Source organism: Sturnira hondurensis, unplaced genomic scaffold (assembly GCF_014824575.4).
Source record: "Sturnira hondurensis isolate 20B ecotype Veracruz unplaced genomic scaffold, ASM1482457v3 Scaffold0014880, whole genome shotgun sequence".
NCBI lineage: Eukaryota > Metazoa > Chordata > Mammalia > Chiroptera > Phyllostomidae > Sturnira > Sturnira hondurensis.
Genome location: NW_028087511.1, coordinates 1828 through 20438, shown reverse-complemented (window position 1 = coordinate 20438; position 18611 = coordinate 1828). Strand labels below are relative to the sequence as shown.

General features: G+C 35.5%; 1 pseudogene; it reads right to left on the bottom strand.

Annotated features, from left to right (window-relative positions):
* Positions 1 to 8419: 8419 nt before the first annotated feature.
* LOC118999565 (COX assembly mitochondrial protein homolog) lies at positions 8420 to 8662 on the bottom strand (annotated as a pseudogene).
* Positions 8663 to 18611: the final 9949 nt, after the last annotated feature.

Below are 18611 nucleotides of genomic sequence, written 5' to 3'. Positions count from 1 at the left end.
AAGTGGAAACCACACTATCATCCACCTAGGACCATACTGAAAATGCAGCTAAATGGTGTAGAAATTACCTAGAATAAACAACTAAACAATAGCAAGAGGGAAGCCTCAAAACCTCATACAGATAGAAGAACCAGTTTCAACACAACCTGTCCACACCCACACAACAGAATATGAGACATGGTTGACAGAGTGACCCTCAGTTAACCAGATGGAGAGAAGGACCCACCAAAGAAAGGCCCAACAACAATCAAAACCCAAAGACATACGGAGAGCCAACATAAATGACATGCCAAGACAAGTGAGCTCAGGAGATCAAGGAGACTGCACCACTAAATCCCACAGGTCTTCTAACATAGAAATTCACACCAAAAACCCATTGCTTCTTAAATTGATCAGAGCAGATCAATTTAAGGAGCAATGGCTAACAAGAAGAATCTCACAAAAAATGTGAAGACAAAAAGCCAATCCCCACATGAAAGTAAAAGGGGAAGACTCAGAAATAATGCTAAATGAAATAGAGGAAAGTCAACTATCAGATATTGAGTACAAAGAAATGTCTATAAGGAAGTTCAAGGAGCTCACAGAGATTTACCAACAACTATAGGGAAACTCCTATGAACACACTATAAACTATATCAACATAAAAAAGAAAGAAACTATCAACAAGGGCCAAGAGGAAATGAAGAATACAATTTCTGAACTGAAGAACACAGTAGAAGGAATCAAAAGCAGGCTGGATGAAGCAGAGGATCAGATCAGCAAGCTGGAGGACAAGGTAGAAAGAAACAAGGAGAAAGAACAAGAAAAAGAAAAGAGAGTCAGAAAGAATGAACAGGTGGTAAGGGAAATTTAAGACAACATGAAATGTAATAATATCCATATAATTAGGATACCAGGAGAAGTGCAAGGGATAGAAAACCTGTTTGAAAAAGTAATGATGGAAAACTTTCCTAATTTGATAAGAGAAAATGTCACACAAATCCAGGAAACACAGAGAGTCCCAATCAAGAGGAACCCAAAGAGGCCCACATCAAGATACATCATAATTAAAATGGCAAAATTCCAAGACAAAGAGATCTTCAAGGCAGCAGGGGAAAAGCAGGAAGTAACACATAAGAGAGTCCTGATAAGACTAGCAGCTGACTTCTCAATGGAAACACTCCAAGCCAGAAGGGATTGGCAAGAAATATTCCAAGTAATGAAAACTGAAGGCTTGAAACCAAGACTACTTTATACAGCAAGACTCTCAATTAAAATGGAAGGCCAAATAAGGAGTATTCCAGACAACAGAAGCCTCAAAGAATAAACCTCCTCCAAACCAGCTCTGCAACAGATGCTAAAGAGTCTGCTCTAAGAACAGGAAGAAAAACAGTGAGAGAGAGAAGAACACAAGTATGAAAAATGGCAATGAATAAGTACCTATCAATGCTAACCTTAAACATAAATGGATTAAATGCTCCAATCAAAAAACATAGAAAGCTGAATGGATAAGAAATCATGACCCACACATATGCTGCCTACAAGAGACCCACCTCAGAACAAAAAACCTACACAGACTGAAAGCAAAGGGCTGGAAACAAATATTCCAAGAAAATGAAAAAAAGCAGGAGAAAAAAGCTGGGGTAGCAATATTTATGTTAGATAAAATAGACTTTAAAAAAGAGCCATGAAAAGAGACCCAGAAGGTCACTTTATAATAGTCAAGGGAAGAATCCACCTAGAAGACATAAACATTGTAAATATATATGCATCCATAATATGAAAACCCAAATACATAAAAAAATCTTGGAGGACTTCAAGAAAGATATTGACAACAACACAATTATAGTAGGGGATTTTAACACCCCACTGTCAACAACAGATAGACCGTGCAAACAAAATATCAACAAGGATATTGTGGCATTGAACAGTGCCCTAGATAAAATGAACTTAACTGATATATACATAGAACCTTTCATCCCAAGGAAGCAAAGTACACATTCTTTTCAAATGTACATGGAACATTTTCAAAAATTGACTACAATATAGAACACAAAACAAGCCTCAACAAATTCAAGAAAATTGAAATTATATCAAGCATTTTCTCTGAACACAAGGGACCGAAACTAGAAACCAACCTCAAGAGAAAATTCAAAAACACTCAAACTCATGAAGATTGAATAGCATACTATTTGACAATGAATGGGTCAAGAATGAGATTAAGGAAGAAATCAGAAAGTTTTTGGAAACAAATGAAAATGAACTCACAACAATCCAAAACTTACAGCACACAGAAAAGGCAGTCCTGAGAGGGAAGTTCATAGCGATAGAGGCCTACCTAAAAAAGATTGAAACATTTCAAACAACCTAACCCTATGCCTACAAGAACTTGAGGAACAAAAATAAAGACAGCTCAGAGCAAGTAGAAGGAGGGAGATAACCAAGATCAGAGCAGAATTAAATGACATAGAGACTAAAAACAATTCTAATGATCAATAAACCTAGAAGCTGGTTCTTTAAAAAGGTAAACAAAATCAACAAGCCTTTAAGCACACTTATCAAGAAAAAAAAGAGAGAGGACCCAAATAAACACAATCAGAACTGAAAGAGGAGAGATTACAATTGACACCACAGAAATACAAAGGATTGTTAGAAATTACTATGAAGAACTATATGCCAAGAAATTTGAAAGCCTGGGTGAAATGGACAAATTTCTAGAAAAATACAATCTTCCAAAAAATGAAGAAGCAAAAAGCTGAACAGACCAATAACAGCACATGAAATTGAAGCAGTGATCAAAAAGCTCCCAACACAAAATCTCTGGACCAGAAAGTTTCACAGGAGCATTTTACAAAAGCACTTAAGGATGAGCTAACCCCTATCCTTCACATACTATTTCAAAAAATCCAAAATGATGGAAGATTCCCAAACTCTTTTTATGAAGCCAGCCTCACCATAATCCCAAAATAGATAAAGAAATAACAAAGAAAGAAAACTTCAGGCCAATATCATTGATGAACATAGACACTAAAATCCTCAACAAAATATTGGCAAACTGCATCCAGCAATACATTAAAAAGGTCATACACCATGATCAAGAGAGATTCATCCCAGGGGTACAATGATGGTACAATATTTGCAAATCAATAAATGTAATACATCACATAAACAAAATGAAAGACAAAAATCACATGATCATATCAATAGATGTGGAAAAAGCATTTGATAAGGTACAGCACCCATTTATAACAAAAACACTTAGCAAAGTGGGAATAGAGGGGGCATTTCTCAACATAATAAAGGCCATATACAAGAGCTCTACAGCCAACATCATACTCAAAGGGCAAAAACTTAGAGCTTTCCTGCTAAGATCAGGAACAAGATAAGGATGCCCGCTTTCACCACTCCTATTCAACATAGTATTGGAATTCCTAGCCACAGCCATCAGACAAGAAAAAGAAATAAAAGCCATTCATATTGGAAAGGAGGAAGCAAAATTTTCATTGTTTGCAGATAACATGATAGTGTACATAGAAAATGCTATAGACTCCACCAAAAACACTGCTCAACCTAATAAGTGAATTTGGCAAAACAATAGGATACAAAGTCAAAATCCAGAAATCAAAGGCCTTTTTGTACACAGAGAATTAAATATCAGAAACAGAATCAGGAAAAATCACATTTGATATAGCAACAAGGAAAATAAAGTACCTAGGAATAAACCTAACCAAGGAGGTTAAAGACCTGTACTCAGAAAACTATACAAAAGTGATGAAAAGAATTAAGGAAGACCCAAACAAATGGAAGCATGTACCATGCTCATGGATTGGAAGAATTAACATCATCGAAATGTCCATACTGCCCAAAGTAACTTAGAGATTCAATGCAACTCCTATTAAAGTACCAATGACATATTTCACAGATATAGAACAAACATTTCAGAAATTTATATGGAACCATAAATGACTACAAATAGCTGCACCAATTTTGAGAAAAAAAGAAAGTAGGAGGGATCACAATACCTGATATCAAACTGTATTACAATATCACTGTAATCAAAACACCCTGATACTGGCATAAGAACAGACACATAAACCAATGTAACAGAACAGAGAGTACAGAAATAAACCCAAGTTTCTGGTCAATTAATATTTGACAAAGGGGGAAGATGCATAAAACATAGTAAAAATAGCCTCATCAACAAATGGTGTTGGAGTATCTGGACAGCTATGTGCAAAAAAAAAGAAACTTCCTCACCAACTTACAACATACACAAAAATAAATTCAAGGTGGATAAAAGAATTAAATATAAGTCATGACACCATAAAAGTCCTTAGAGGAAAACAGCAGCAGGAAAATCTCAGACATTCCACACAGCAATATCTGTTATGTCCCCTAGTGCAAGGAACATAAAGAAAAGAATAAACAAATGGAACCTCAATAAATTAAAAAGCTTCTGCATGGCGAAAGAAAACAGTATTAAAATGAAAAGGGAACCAACTATATGGGAAAACATATTTGCCAATGGTACCTTGGACAAGGGTTTGATCCAAAATAACTAAAGAACTCACACTATTCCACTTGAGGAAGACAAACAACCCAATTGAAAAATGGGCAAAAGACTTGAACTCTTTTCCAAAGAGGACATACAGAGGGCCCCAAAACATATGAAAAGATGCTCAGCATCACTAGCCACCAGAGAGATGCAAATTAAAACCACAGTGAGATACTATGTCACACCAGTCAGAGTGGCCATCATAAACAAATCAACAAAAAAGTGTTGGAGAGGATGTGGAGAAAAGGGAACCCTAGTGCACTATTGGTGGGAATGCAGACTGGTGCAGTCACTATGGAAAACAGTATGGAATTCCCTCAGAAAACTAAAAATGAAACTGCCTTTTGACCCTGCAATTCCACTGCTGGGATTATATCCTAAGAGCCCTGAAACACTAATCCAAAAGAACCTATGCACCCCAATGTTCATAGCAGCACAATTTACAATAGCCAAGAGTTGGAAGCGACCTAGTTGCTCATCAGTAAATGAGTGAGTCAAAAAACTATAGTACATTTATATAGTGGAATACTATGCAGCAGAAAGAAAGAAGGAGCCCCTACACTTTGAAACAGCATGTGTGGAACTGGAGAAATAATGCTAAGTGAAATAATCCAGGCAGTGAAAGACAAATACCATATGATCTCACCTTGAACTGGAACCTAATCAACAAAAGAAAAAAGCAAGCAAAATATAACCAGAGACATTGAAATTAAGGACAACCTGACAGCAACCACAGGGAAGGTGGGAGGGGATAATGGGTGGAATGGTTTTCAGAAACAACTATAAAAAATACATGAACAAAACCAAGGGAGGATTTGTCTTACTAAAGATGAAATAAGGGCTATTGTTCAATTAGGCTAAAATAAAGTCTCTCATGTTTCCTTAAAAAAAAAAAAACAAACCGAAGGAGGGCTGAAAGCAAGGGATGGAGGTGGGTTTGGCTGGGGTGGAGAGGAATATTGGGGGTAAATGCAGACAACTATAATTGAACAACAATAAAATAATTTTTTAAAAAACAAGAAAACAAAACCAATCCAGTTGAAAAATGGGCAAGGGACCTGAATAGACATCTCTCCAAAGAGAACATATAAGTGGGCAATAGGCATATGAAAAGATATTCAGTGTCAGTAATCATTAGAGAAATGCAAATTAAAACCACTGAGATTTCATCTCATGACTGTCAGAATGGCTATCATCAATAAATCAACAAACAACAAGTGTTGGTGAGGATGTGGAGAAAAAGGAACCCTTGTGCACTGCTGGTACAGCCACTGTGGAAAATATTATGGAGGTCCAATTTCACTTCTGGGTATATATTCAAAGAAACCTAAAGCACTAATTTAAAAAAATACATACACCCCCATGTTTCTTGCAGCATTGTTTACAATAACCAAGATATAGCAGCAACGTAAGTGCCCATCAATAAATAGGGCATAAAAAAGCTGGCATAGATACAGTATATACAATGTTATTTTACTTGTCCATAAAAAATAATGAAATCTTACCACTTAGGACAGCATGACTGGACCTAAAGAACATTATACTAAAAGAAATAAGTGAGAAGACAGATAAAGACAAATGCCATCTGATTTTACTCATGTTCAATCTAAAGAACAAAATAAACAAGCAGAATAGATACAATCTCATAGATACTGAGATCAGACTGATGATGTCTGTCAGAGAGGTGGGGGACAAGCGGGTAGATGAAAAAGGTGAATGGATTGAGAAGTACAAATTGGTAATCAGAAAATAGTCATCGGATGTAAAGTACAGTATAGGGAATATAGTCAGTAATATTGTAATAATTATGTACAGTGCCAGGTAGGCACTTGAAATAGCAGGATACCACTTTGTAAAGTATATGGTTATCTAACCACTGTGCTGTACACCTGAGACCAATACAAACTAATATTGAATTTTTCAATATATAATTGAAAAATAAAAAATTGAAAAAGAAACTTTTAGAAATACAGGAATGAACTTCATGATCAAACGGGGGATAGAAAACTGTACTTGAACAATAATTAAATTTAAAAAAATAATAAAATAATTTTTTTAAATGTCATTCTATAAAAGACAAAAATGATTTTAGGAGATCTCACATCTTAACATTGACTCTTCCAATCCAGAAAAAAGGAAAATCTTTTTATTTATTTAGGTCTTTTGTCATATCTCTTGGTGATGTTTTATAGTTCTTTTTTAGCATTCCTACATATTTTATACTGTATTAGTTCCAGTGTTAATGCTATTGTAAATGCTGTGGCTCTTCTATCTTTATCTTTTATTTGCTATTTGCTAGGTACAGAAATAAAAATAATTTTTAATATTTATCTTGAATCCAATGATCTTACTAAAGTCATTTATTAATTTTAAGTTTGCTTTATATCCTTTTGAAAAATCTACACACATAGTCATGTCATCTGAAAATAATTATACATTTATTTCTTCCATTTTACTATTTTTATGTTTTAACTCCCTTTCTAAAAAAAGATTTTATTTTTATTTTATTTATTTTTAGAGAGGGTAAAGGAGTGAGAAAAAGATGGAGAAAGAGACATCAACATGTGGTTGCCTCTTGTGCAGCCCCCCACCAGGGACCTGGCCTGCAACCCAGGCATGTACCCTAAACAGGGAGTTGAACCAGCAGCTCTTTGTTTTCCAGGCTGGCTCTCAGTCCACTGAGCCACACAAGCCAGGGTGTTAACTGTCTTTCCTTATTGTACTGACAAGAGCCTCCAGTACAATTCCAAAGAGGAGTGATGATAGTGGACTTTCTTGTCTTGCCCCTAATTGCAAGGAACAATGTTAAATAGTTCAAGATTCAGTATGTTGTTGTTTATAGATTGGTATAAATATTCTGTATCCAATTAGGAAAGTACTCTTCTATTCTTGGTTTTCTGAGAGTCTTTATCATGAACAACTCTTGAATTTTTATGCATCATTTTTCAGCATCTTTTGAGTAGATTATATAATTTTTTCTTTCTTTTGTAACTTGAATTGCTTTGATTTTTGAATGTTAAACTTACTATAATTTGACATTGCATTTATAGAATAAAACCTAGTTGATCATGATGTATTGTCCTTTTAATATGTCACTAGATTCAATTTGGCATCTAATTTAGAATTGTTTGCATTTATATTAATGAGATATATTGTACTGTTATTTTCTGTTCTGCTGCTGTTTTTGTCAAGTTTGGCTAGAAGATTGAGTTGGCCCTATTAAAAACATTTAGAAAGATTGCACTTTTTCTATTCCCTAGAAAAGTTTATGTATGACTTTTATTATTTTATATTTAAATGGTTAGAGAAAAAATTACCAGTGAAGTCATTTGAGTGTGAACTTTTGTTTGATTTTTAATGATGCATTCAATATCTTCAACAAATACAGGAATATTGCAATATTGTATTTCTTTGATCAGTTTTTGCAAGTTGTATTTTTTGCAAATTTCTCCATTTCATGTGCATTATTAAATTCATGGCACTAAAGTATTTAATTTCTTATTTTTTAATCCTTTTAATTTTTGTACTGTTTTCTTTTTCATTCCTGATATCAGTGGACTCTTTCTCTCTTTTGAAACAGGATCAGTCTTGCTGGAGTTATTCATTTTAATCTTTACTAAGGATAAACTTTTGTTCTTGTGGGGTTCCTCTGTTGTATGTTTCTTTCTATTTCAATTATTTATTCTCTTAAATTTATTAGAATCTCACTATATTTTAAGTTTAATTTCCTGCTTTTTTGCAGCTTCTTTATTAATTAAAAAATCTCTATTTTAAATGAAATTAGTATTTCCATACTGTAGGATAAAGCAAACACACTTCTTTAAATCCATTAATTTAGGTCATAGTTATTTCCATGAATAGAGTTACTATCACTTGAATATTTGCCTATATACTTGTTGGAAGCTTCTGTAGCCTTTTCTTGGTAGGAACTCCAGTTTTTCTGAATTCTTCCCTTTCCTTTAGGTATTCCATTTCCCATTCTTCCTATAAGAATTTTCTTTCCAGCATTTTATTACCATAAGGATGCCAACTCCTTGCAACATTTGGTAAAATTTTGAACTGTTTGGAACATCTCTGTCAGGTCTTTTGTTTCATTATTTGAGGGAACAAAACATATTTTCCAACATCTCTGAGCTGGTGCTCTGTCAGATCGGAGCACCAATCTCAGTGACAGAGGAAGACAGCCACATGGTCACCCCCTAGGCAAGAGGTATGGACAGTTTTTTGGAGCTTCTTGAAATGAGCATTCAAATAATTGATTTTCAACCTCTCATACTTTTAAAATATATGCATTACAAGTCAGAAATATCTCTCTAGTGCCCTGACTAGTGTGGCTCAGTTGTTGGGCATCATCCTACAAAGCAAAAGGTTGCCAGTCCAATCCCCAGTCAGGGCACATGCCTGGGTTGCAGGTTTGGTCCTGGTCAGGGCATGATAGGAGGCAACCAATCGATGTTTCTATCTTATATTCATGTTTATCACCCTTTATTTCTCCTTCCCTTCTCTAAGTAAATAAATAAATACAATCTTTAGGGAAAAAAGAAGTACAATCCCCAGCCAAGATGGAGGCGTAGGTAGAAATGCTTCACTTCCTTGCACAACCAAAAGAAGGATAACAACCAATTAAAAAACAAGGAACAAGCCAAACTACCAGAACTTTAAGGTGCATGGAAGTCTGACAACCAAGAAGTTAAAGAAACATTCATCCAGAGTGGTGGGGGTGGAGATGGGCAGCCAAGCCAAGAAGACATGCAGCAAGGCAGTGGCTGGCAGACCATGCAGGAAAGGTGGTGGCTAGTGGACCAGTGGATCCCACATTCACCTTCCAATAAGCAGGAAGAACAACTGGGTAGCGAAACAGACCATGGAACCCAGGGTTTCAGCGCCAGAAACTAAAGACTCAAAACTTCTGGCTCTAAAAATCTGTGGGGGTTGCAGTGATGGAAGAAACTCCCAGTATCACAGGGGAGTCCATGGGAGAGGCCCACAGTGTCTTAGAACATACACAAACTCACCCACCTGGAAAACAGCATCTAAAAGGGCACACTCCACTTGTGGGAAGTGATGGAAAGTAGGACTACAGTGGAGTGAGCAGCACTGCTCCTTCTCTGACCCCTCCCCCACAGACAGCACTGTAATGCAACAAAGAGGGTTGCCCTGCCCTGGTGAATACCTAAGGCTCTGCCCCTTACAGTATAACAGGTAAGACAAGATAAAAAAAAATATGGCCCCAATGAAAGAACAGTTAAAAAATTCAGAAAAAGAACTAATTGACAGGAGATAGACAACTTATCTGATAGAGAGTTCAAAACAATGGTAATAGGGATGCTCACAGAAATTATTGAGCTCGGTCACAAAATGAAGGAAGAAATGAAGGCTATGCAAAGTGAGTAAAGCAAAATATACAGGGAACCAATAGTGAAGGGAAGGAAACCAGGACTCAAATCAATGATTTCAAACAAAAGGAAGAAATAAACATTCGACCAGAACAGAATGAAGAAACAAGAATTCAAAGAAATGAGGAGAGGCTTAGGAACCTCTGGGACAACTTTAAATGTTTGAATATCCAAATCATAGGATGCCAGAAGGAGAAGAGAAAGAACAAAAAATTGAAAAAATAATGAAGGAAAACTTCCCCAATCTAGAGAAGAAAATAGACTCCAGGGCTCCAGGAAGCCCAGAGAATAGGAAGGAAGTCAAGACACATCACAATTAAGTTACCCAAGATTAAAGATAAGGAGAGAATCTTAAAAGTAGGAAGAGGAAAGGAGAGAGATACCTACAAAGGAGTTCCCATAAGACTATCAGCTGATTTCTCAAAAGAAACCTTACAGGCAAGAAGGGGCTGGAAAGAAGTATTCCAAGTCATGAAAGGCAAGGACCTACATCCAAGGTTGTTCTATCCAGCAAAGCTTTCATTTAGAATGGAAGGGCAGATAAAGTACTTCCCAGATAAGATCAAGTTAAAGGAGTTCATCATAATCAAGCCCTTATTACAATTATGTGAAATGTTAAAGGTACTTATCTAAGAAGTAGAAGAAGATCAAAAACTGTGAATAGTAAAATGACAATAAACTCAGAACTACCAACATCTGAACCTAAAACACAAAAACTATGCAAACAACTAGAACAGGAACAGAATCACAGAAATGGAGATCATCTGGAGGGTTATCATTGGGGAGAGGAAGGGGGAGAATGGGGGGGAAACATACAGAGAATAAGAAGCATAATAGGTGAGCACAAAATAGACAGGGGGAAGTTAAAAATAGTATAGGAAATGGAGAATCCAAAGAGCTTATTATAAGTATGACCCATGGACATGAACTAAGGACGAGGGATTGCTGTAGGGTGGTGGGGTGCAGGGAGGAGAGGGATAAAGGGGATGCAAAACTTGGAACAACTGTAGTAGCATAATCAAGAAAATATACTTAGAAATAAAAAACAATAATAAAAAATAAAAGTAAAGTACTCTCAAAAAAATAAAGAAGAAATATTCCTCCAAGAAAAAGTTAAGCTTTATTTCAAAAGAGATACATTACATATATATTTATTATTGCTTAGATCAAAATATTTTCCAATTGTTATTTTAATATTTTCTTGATCAGTCAATTATTTGGAATTGTGATAATTCATTTATGTATATTTGGAGATTTCTAGTTACCTCTCTTTTATTGACATTGTTTAATTTCACTGTTGCCAGAGAATATATCCTGTGTGATTTCAATTCATAGAAATTTGTTGAAACTTATTTTATTGCATAAGATATTATCTACTTTGATAAATGTTTCATGTGCACTTAAAAGAATGAACATCCTGCAGTTGTTAAATTTAGTTTTCTAAAATGTCAATCAGTTCAGTTTGGTTGTTCAGGTTATTCAAATATTGCTAAATCCTTACTGATTTTTTGGTATGCTTTTTCTATCCATTACTGACAGAAATTTGTTAAAATCTCAAACCATTACTGTGGATCTATTTTTTTCTGCCAACATCTTTTTATGTTATTAGGTACATACAGACTTAGAATTATGATAAACTTATGTTGAATTGACCCTTTAAAATTTATTTATTTTGGACAGAGGAGAAAGTATGGAGAAAGAGAGGAGAGAAACATTAATGTGTGGTTGCATGCAGCCTGTGCTGGGGACCTGGCCCACAACCCAGGCATGTGCCCTGACTGGGAATTGAACCAACAACCTTTGGTTCACAGGCTGGCACTCAGTCCACTGAGCCACACCAACCAGGGCTCTTCTTTTGTCAAACAACATCCCTGGCTTTAATTTCTTCTCTGTCCAGTGTTAGAATGGTTATGCTAGTTTTTTTCTGGTTAGTGTTTATACTATATATTTTTTCCATTATTCCACTTTCAAAGTTTCTGTCCTTATATTTAAAATGTGGGTCTTTTTAACAACATCTAGTTGGGTTTTGCACTTTTCCTCAGCATGGCATTATCTGTGTTTGCCTGAAGTGTTTAAACTGCATACATATAATATTATTGACAGAATTGAATCTCAGTTTACCATATTGCTATTTACCTTTTATTTATCCCATTTGTCTTTGTTCCTTTATTTCCCCTTCCTTGACTGATCAGGATTATTAAAATGTTTTATTATTTCATCTCCCCAGTATTAGCTTTTTACTTATACACTTTTATATTAATCTTGTAGAAATTACACTATTTGAGGTATGTAGTATACAAGTTAGTATTTTTACAATTGCACAAACAATACTAGAAACTAAAGACAGTTTAATTTCATTTGCTCATGTCTTGCCCTTTTATACAATTACCACATATTTTATTTCTACATATAGCCCACAAGGCATCATCATTATTTTAAACATTCAACATTTATCCACATTTCTCCCCTTTTTAGTATGTTTTTTTCCTTCCTGTCATTCTGTGTTCTCTCTGAGATCATTTTCCTCCAGCCGATAAAAGCCTCTTTAGTATTTTTTTGTAATGCAGCTCCTCAGGCAAGAAATCCTCTAAGATTTGGTTTTGGGGGGGAGAGTTTATTTTGCTTTCATTTTTGAAGGATATTTTAGCTAGTTATATAAAACTTTAGGTTGGACTATATATACCGTGTTTTGCCATGTGTAGTTTTTGGCCCAAATTTTTTAGGAAAAAGTAAGGATGCACATTATACATNGTGGGGGGTGGAAAGGGGTGGGGGGTGGGGAGCGTGGGGCGGGGGACGGGCAGGGTTAGGAATATAAGACAGAGAGCTGTACTTGAACAAGAATTAAATTAAAAAATTATAAAAAAAAGAAAAAATAATGAAGGAAAACTTCCCCAATCTGAAGAAGAAAATAGACTCCAGGGCTCCAGGAAGCGCAGAGAGTAGAAAGGAAGCCAAAACACATCACAATTAAGTTACCCAAGATTAAACATAAGGAGAAAATCTTAAAAGTAGCAAGAGAAAAGCAGAGAGTTACCTTCAAAGGAGTTTCCATAAGACTATCAGCTGATTTCTCAAATCTTACAGGCAAGAAGGGGCTGGAAAGAAGTATTCCAAGTCATGAAAGGCAAGTACCTACATCCAAGGTTGCTCATCCAGGAAAGCTTTCATTTAGAATGGAAGGGCAGATAAAGTGCTTCCCAGATAAGGTCAAGTTAAAGGAGTTCATCATCATCAAGCCCTTATTATAATTATGTGAAATGTTAAAGGTACTTATCTAAGAAGTAGAAGAAGATAAAAAACTGTGAATAGTAAAATGACAATAAACTCGGAACTACCAACATCTGAACCTAAAACACAAAAACTATGCAAACAACTAGAACAGGAACAGAATCACAGAAATGGAGATCATCTGGAGGGTTATCATTGGGGAGAGGAAGGGGGAGAATGGGAGGGGGAAACATACAGAGAATAAGAAGCATAATAGGTGGGCACAAAATAGACAGGGGGAAGTTAAAAATAGTATAGGAAATGGAGAATCCAAAGAGCTTATTATAAGTATGACCCATGGATATGAACAAGGACGAGGGATTGCTATAGGGTGGTGGGGTACAGGGAGGAGAAGGATAAAGGGGATGCAAAAATTGGATCAACTGTAGTAGCATAATCAGGAAAATATACTTAGAAATAAAAAAACAATAATAAAAAATAAAAGTAAAGTACTCTCAAAAAAATAAAGAAGAAATATTCCTCCAAGAAAAAGTTAAGCTTCATTTCAAGAGATACATTACATATATACTTATTGTTGCTTAGATCAAAATATTTTCCAATTGTTATTTTAATATTTTCTTGATCAGTCAATTATTTAGAATTGTGATAATTCATTTATGTATATTTGGAGATTTCTAGTTACCTCTCTTTTATTGACATTGTTTAATTTCACTGTTGCTAGAGAATATATCCTGTGTGATTTCAATTCATAGAAATTTGTTGAAACTTATTGCATATTATCTACTTTGATAAATGTTTCATGTGCACTTAAAAGAATGAACGTCCCGCAGTTGTTAAATTTAGTTTTCTAAAATGTCAATCAGTTCAGTTTGGTTGTTCAGGTTATTCAAATATTGTTAAATCCTTACTGATTTTTGGTATGCTTTTTCTATCCATTACTGACAGAAATTTGTTAAAATCTCAAACTATTACTGTGGATCTATTTTTTTCTGCCAACATCTTTTTATGTTATTAGGTACATACAGACTTAGAATTATGATAAACTTATGTTGAATTGACCCTTTAAAAAATTTATTTATTTTAGACAGAGGAGAAAGTATGGAGAAAGTGAGGAGAGAAACATTAATGTGTGGTTGCGTGCAGCCTGTGCTGGGGACCTGGCCCACAACCCAGGCATGTGCCCTGACTGGGAATTGAACCAACAACCTTTGGTTCACAGGCTGGCACTCAGTCCACTGAGCCACACCAACCAGGGCTCTTCTTTTGTCAAACAACATCCCTGGCTTTAATTTCTTCTCTATCCGGTGTTAGAATGGTTATGCTAGTTTTTTTCTGGTTAGTGTTTATACTATATATTTTTTCCATTATTCCACTTTCAAAGTTTCTGTCCTTATATTTAAAATGTGGGTCTTTTTAACAACATCTAGTTGGGTTTTGCACTTTTCCTCAGCATGGCATTATCTGTGTTTGCCTGAAGTGTTTAAACTGCATACATATAATATTATTGACAGAATTGAATCTCAGTTTACCATATTGCTATTTACCTTTTATTTATCCCATTTGTCTTTGTTCCTTTATTTCCCCTTCCTTGACTGATCAGGATTATTAAAATGTTTTATTATTTCATCTCCCCAGTATTAGCTTTTTACTTATACACTTTTATATTAATCTTGTAGAAATTACACTATTTGAGGTATGTAGTATACAAGTTAGTATTTTTACAATTGCACAAACAATACTAGAAACTAAAGACAGTTTAATTTCATTTGCTCATGTCTTGCCCTTTTATACAATTACCACATATTTTATTTCTACATATAGCCCACAAGGCATCATCATTATTTTAAACATTCAACATTTATCCACATTTCTCCCCTTTTTAGTATGTTTTTTTCCTTCCTGTCATTCTGTGTTCTCTCTGAGATCATTTTCCTCCAGCCGATAAAAGCCTCTTTAGTATTTTTTTGTAATGCAGCTCCTCAGGCAAGAAATCCTCTAAGATTTGGTTTTGGGGGGGAGAGTTTATTTTGCTTTCATTTTTGAAGGATATTTTAGCTAGTTATATAAAACTTTAGGTTGGACTATATATACCGTGTTTTGCCATGTGTAGTTTTTGGCCCAAATTTTTTAGGAAAAAGTAAGGATGCACATTATACATGGGTATAATCATTACGTACCATGGGTATAATATTGGGTATAAGAATCCCATGTATAATGCACACAAAGCTATGGGTGTGCATTATACACAGCAAAATACAGTGTACTTATTTCCCTTATCAATACATTAAAGGTAACAATTTGTTGGTTTCAATTTCTGTTTTAAAAAATCAGTCATTTGTAATGCTCTTACCATCTTGAAAGTATTAAGTCTTTTCTCTCCAGCTCTTTTTAAGATTTTCTTTTTGATTTTTTTTACTATCCTATGTCTAGGTATGATTTTTTTATATTTATCTTGTATGAGCTTATAATTTTTCTTTAAGGTGTTGTTTAAGGCTTTCCATTGCATTTTTTCAAGCTTTGGCTAGGAATTTTTCATGTATGTCTCCCATCCAGTTCTCTCCCTCTGGTATTTTAATAGTACAAATATTTGATTCTTCATCATATTCCATGTGTTTCTCATCCTCTTTTCTTTCTAGTTCCATCTATTTTTCCCTCGTTCTTCACTCTGCATATTTTTTACTGACTTATCTTCCAGTTCACTTACCTTTTTTTAAATCTGCTCTTTAAACACATCCATTTGCTTTCTTAAATTCAAGTATAATATATTTCTCGTTCTACAATCTCCATTTGACTTTCTTTAAACAGCTTCCAGACTTCTGGTGAGATTTTTAAAATTATTTCATCTATTTTGTTTAAAATTTTTATCATAATTTTCTGATTATTCAATATCTGTATTTCCAGTGATACTATTTCTCTTCTCGTTTTTTTCAAAATAATTTCTCCTATTTTTAGCATGCTAATACTTCTTATTGGATACCAGACATTATGAGAAAATTTAAAGATGCAGAAAGATGTTGTATTTGTTCAAAAGGGGTTAGGCTTTCTCCAGAAAAAAATAGTTTACTAGCAAATTACTGTGGTTCTGTTTCAGGTGGGTTGCTTTGTTAGAGCTGTGCTATTGTGCCTTTATTCTTTTTTTTTTGCCTTTATTCTTGAGTCATGTCTTATTTTGAAGACATTGCTATAGAATATATTGGGTCCCCCACCCCAAATTCTTACGTTGATGGCTTAACCCCCAGTTTGCTGATATTTATACATGGGACCTTAAGCAGACATTAGATTTAGATAAGGTTGTGAGGATGGGACCCTCATGATGGGACACGTGCCTTTATAAAAAACACATGCCATAGAGCTTTCTTTTTCTCCACACATGAACACAGAAGAGGTCATGTGAATGTACAGAAGGTGTTGTCCACCTACAAGGCAGGAAGAGAGGCCTAACCAGAAACTAACCATGATGGATGGCATCCTGATCTCAAACTTACAGCCTCTAAAACAGCTAGAAAATAAATGTGTGTTTCAGCTACCCAGCATAGGTAGGTGAAGATAGGCATGGTGCTGACTCATAAGGCCTGTCCCTTTTCTGAGATACCAATTGAAAGACTGGGATGTTTTGCAGGGCCCTCCAGTCTGGCAGCACTTGAACTCCAACATCTATTTCCCTAATACTATGAAGCTACTGCAAACTCTTCTCAGCTTTTTAGCCTCTGACATGCTCTTGCCTATTGGGTTTCTTGGAGTCTGTCCCTACATATGTAAAGTTTAGTCATCAGCCAATCACTGAAGTATAATTTCAATGGACAGTTTGGAGTTATTTCTCTTTAGTTCTCTACTGAGATTTTACTTCTCAAGTTCCAGACTCTGACCTCCAACCACTGAGACTGCTACTTTCTGCTTGGGTTCTATTATCCTTTGCACAGAATTAGAAATGTCCTTAGAGAAAAAGCTGTGGCGAATGAATATGAAGCTCACTCCTTATTTTTTCTTCTCAAGGACAATAACCTTGTTAGTCTTCAGTGTGTTAGTCGCTCTCCAATGCCTTTGAACAGTCATTTTACTTATTTTGTCCATGTTCCATTATTTTCTCAATGGAAGGATTCATTCCTTATGCTCTGTCAAGACCAGAGTAGGAATTTCTCTACTCATATTCTAAGATTCAACCAATAGTGACCTCCTCTGTGAAGTATTTCCTGATCTTTTTTTCCCTCTTGAGTAGAATTATTATCCCCTCAGGTAGAACCTTTTCTTGTTGCCACAGCACCTGACACATACCTCCATCATTCCCCCTTATTAAATAACATTTTTATGGAACAATTTTCTCTCCAATGGACTGTGGAGTACCTTAGAATAAATATGAAATCCTAGTATTTTTACACCCCTTCCCCCTCCATGTATTGCCCCATTCATCCCATTACCTTTTCTGAAAAATTTCTTTTAAGACCTAACTATACTCACAGTCTCTCAGCTTTCTCCCCATCTCCTCCATTTTTCTTCACTCTACTCCCATGCCACTAAAACTTACATTATTTTGGTTTTTGACAACATCCAGGCTACCAAATCCAATGGTGAATCTCCTCCCATCTTTCTTGACATTATTAGCAGCATTTGGCACAACAGATCACTCCCTTAAAGATCCTCACCCCCAACCTGGTTTCTCCCTATTTTCCTGATAGCTGCTCTTCACCTCAACCTCTAAACACTGCAGAACCTCAGAGCTTATTCTTAAGATCTCTTATCTACCTATATTTCCTCCTTTGATATCTTGCCTCATAGTTTTAGAAACCATCTATGTTCATGACATGCTAACTTACATTTTCAACCTAGACTCGTTCCTTGAACTTCATATACCCACGTGCTTACTTGACACCTCCACCTAGATGTTTAATAAACATCTTTAATTAACATGTTCAAACAGAGCTCAGTATTTTCACAAACTTGCTGTTTGTACTATTCAACTCTGTAATTCAGGTATGCTCAGGACAAAGACTTTCCAGGTTTTCCCCCCGACACCGTTTCTGATCTCTAAGCCAATCCTGTCACTTCCACCTTCATATCTTACCCAGAATCTGACAATTTCTCATTACCTATGCTGCTATCACTCTCATCCAAGTCATCCTCATCCTGTCTGTATTACTGCATTAACCTCCAAATTTGTTATCCAGCTTTGCTCTTGTTCCTGTGCAGTATATTTTCAAACTCAACAGCCTGAGCGATCCTATTATGAAACATGCTTCTCTTCTGCAGAAAACCTTCCAATGACTGCATTCAGAATAAAAGGCAAACTTCTTAAAATCACCTACAAGTCCTCACATAATCTTCCCTACTCTCTCTGCCTTACCTTTCTAACCTTATCCTGTATTGCTACTTTATGTCTTGTTCCTTCCACAGGTACCTCCTCCCTCTGCTCCCATCTCTGAGCTTTTGGCCTTGCTCTTCTATCCCCATGCTAT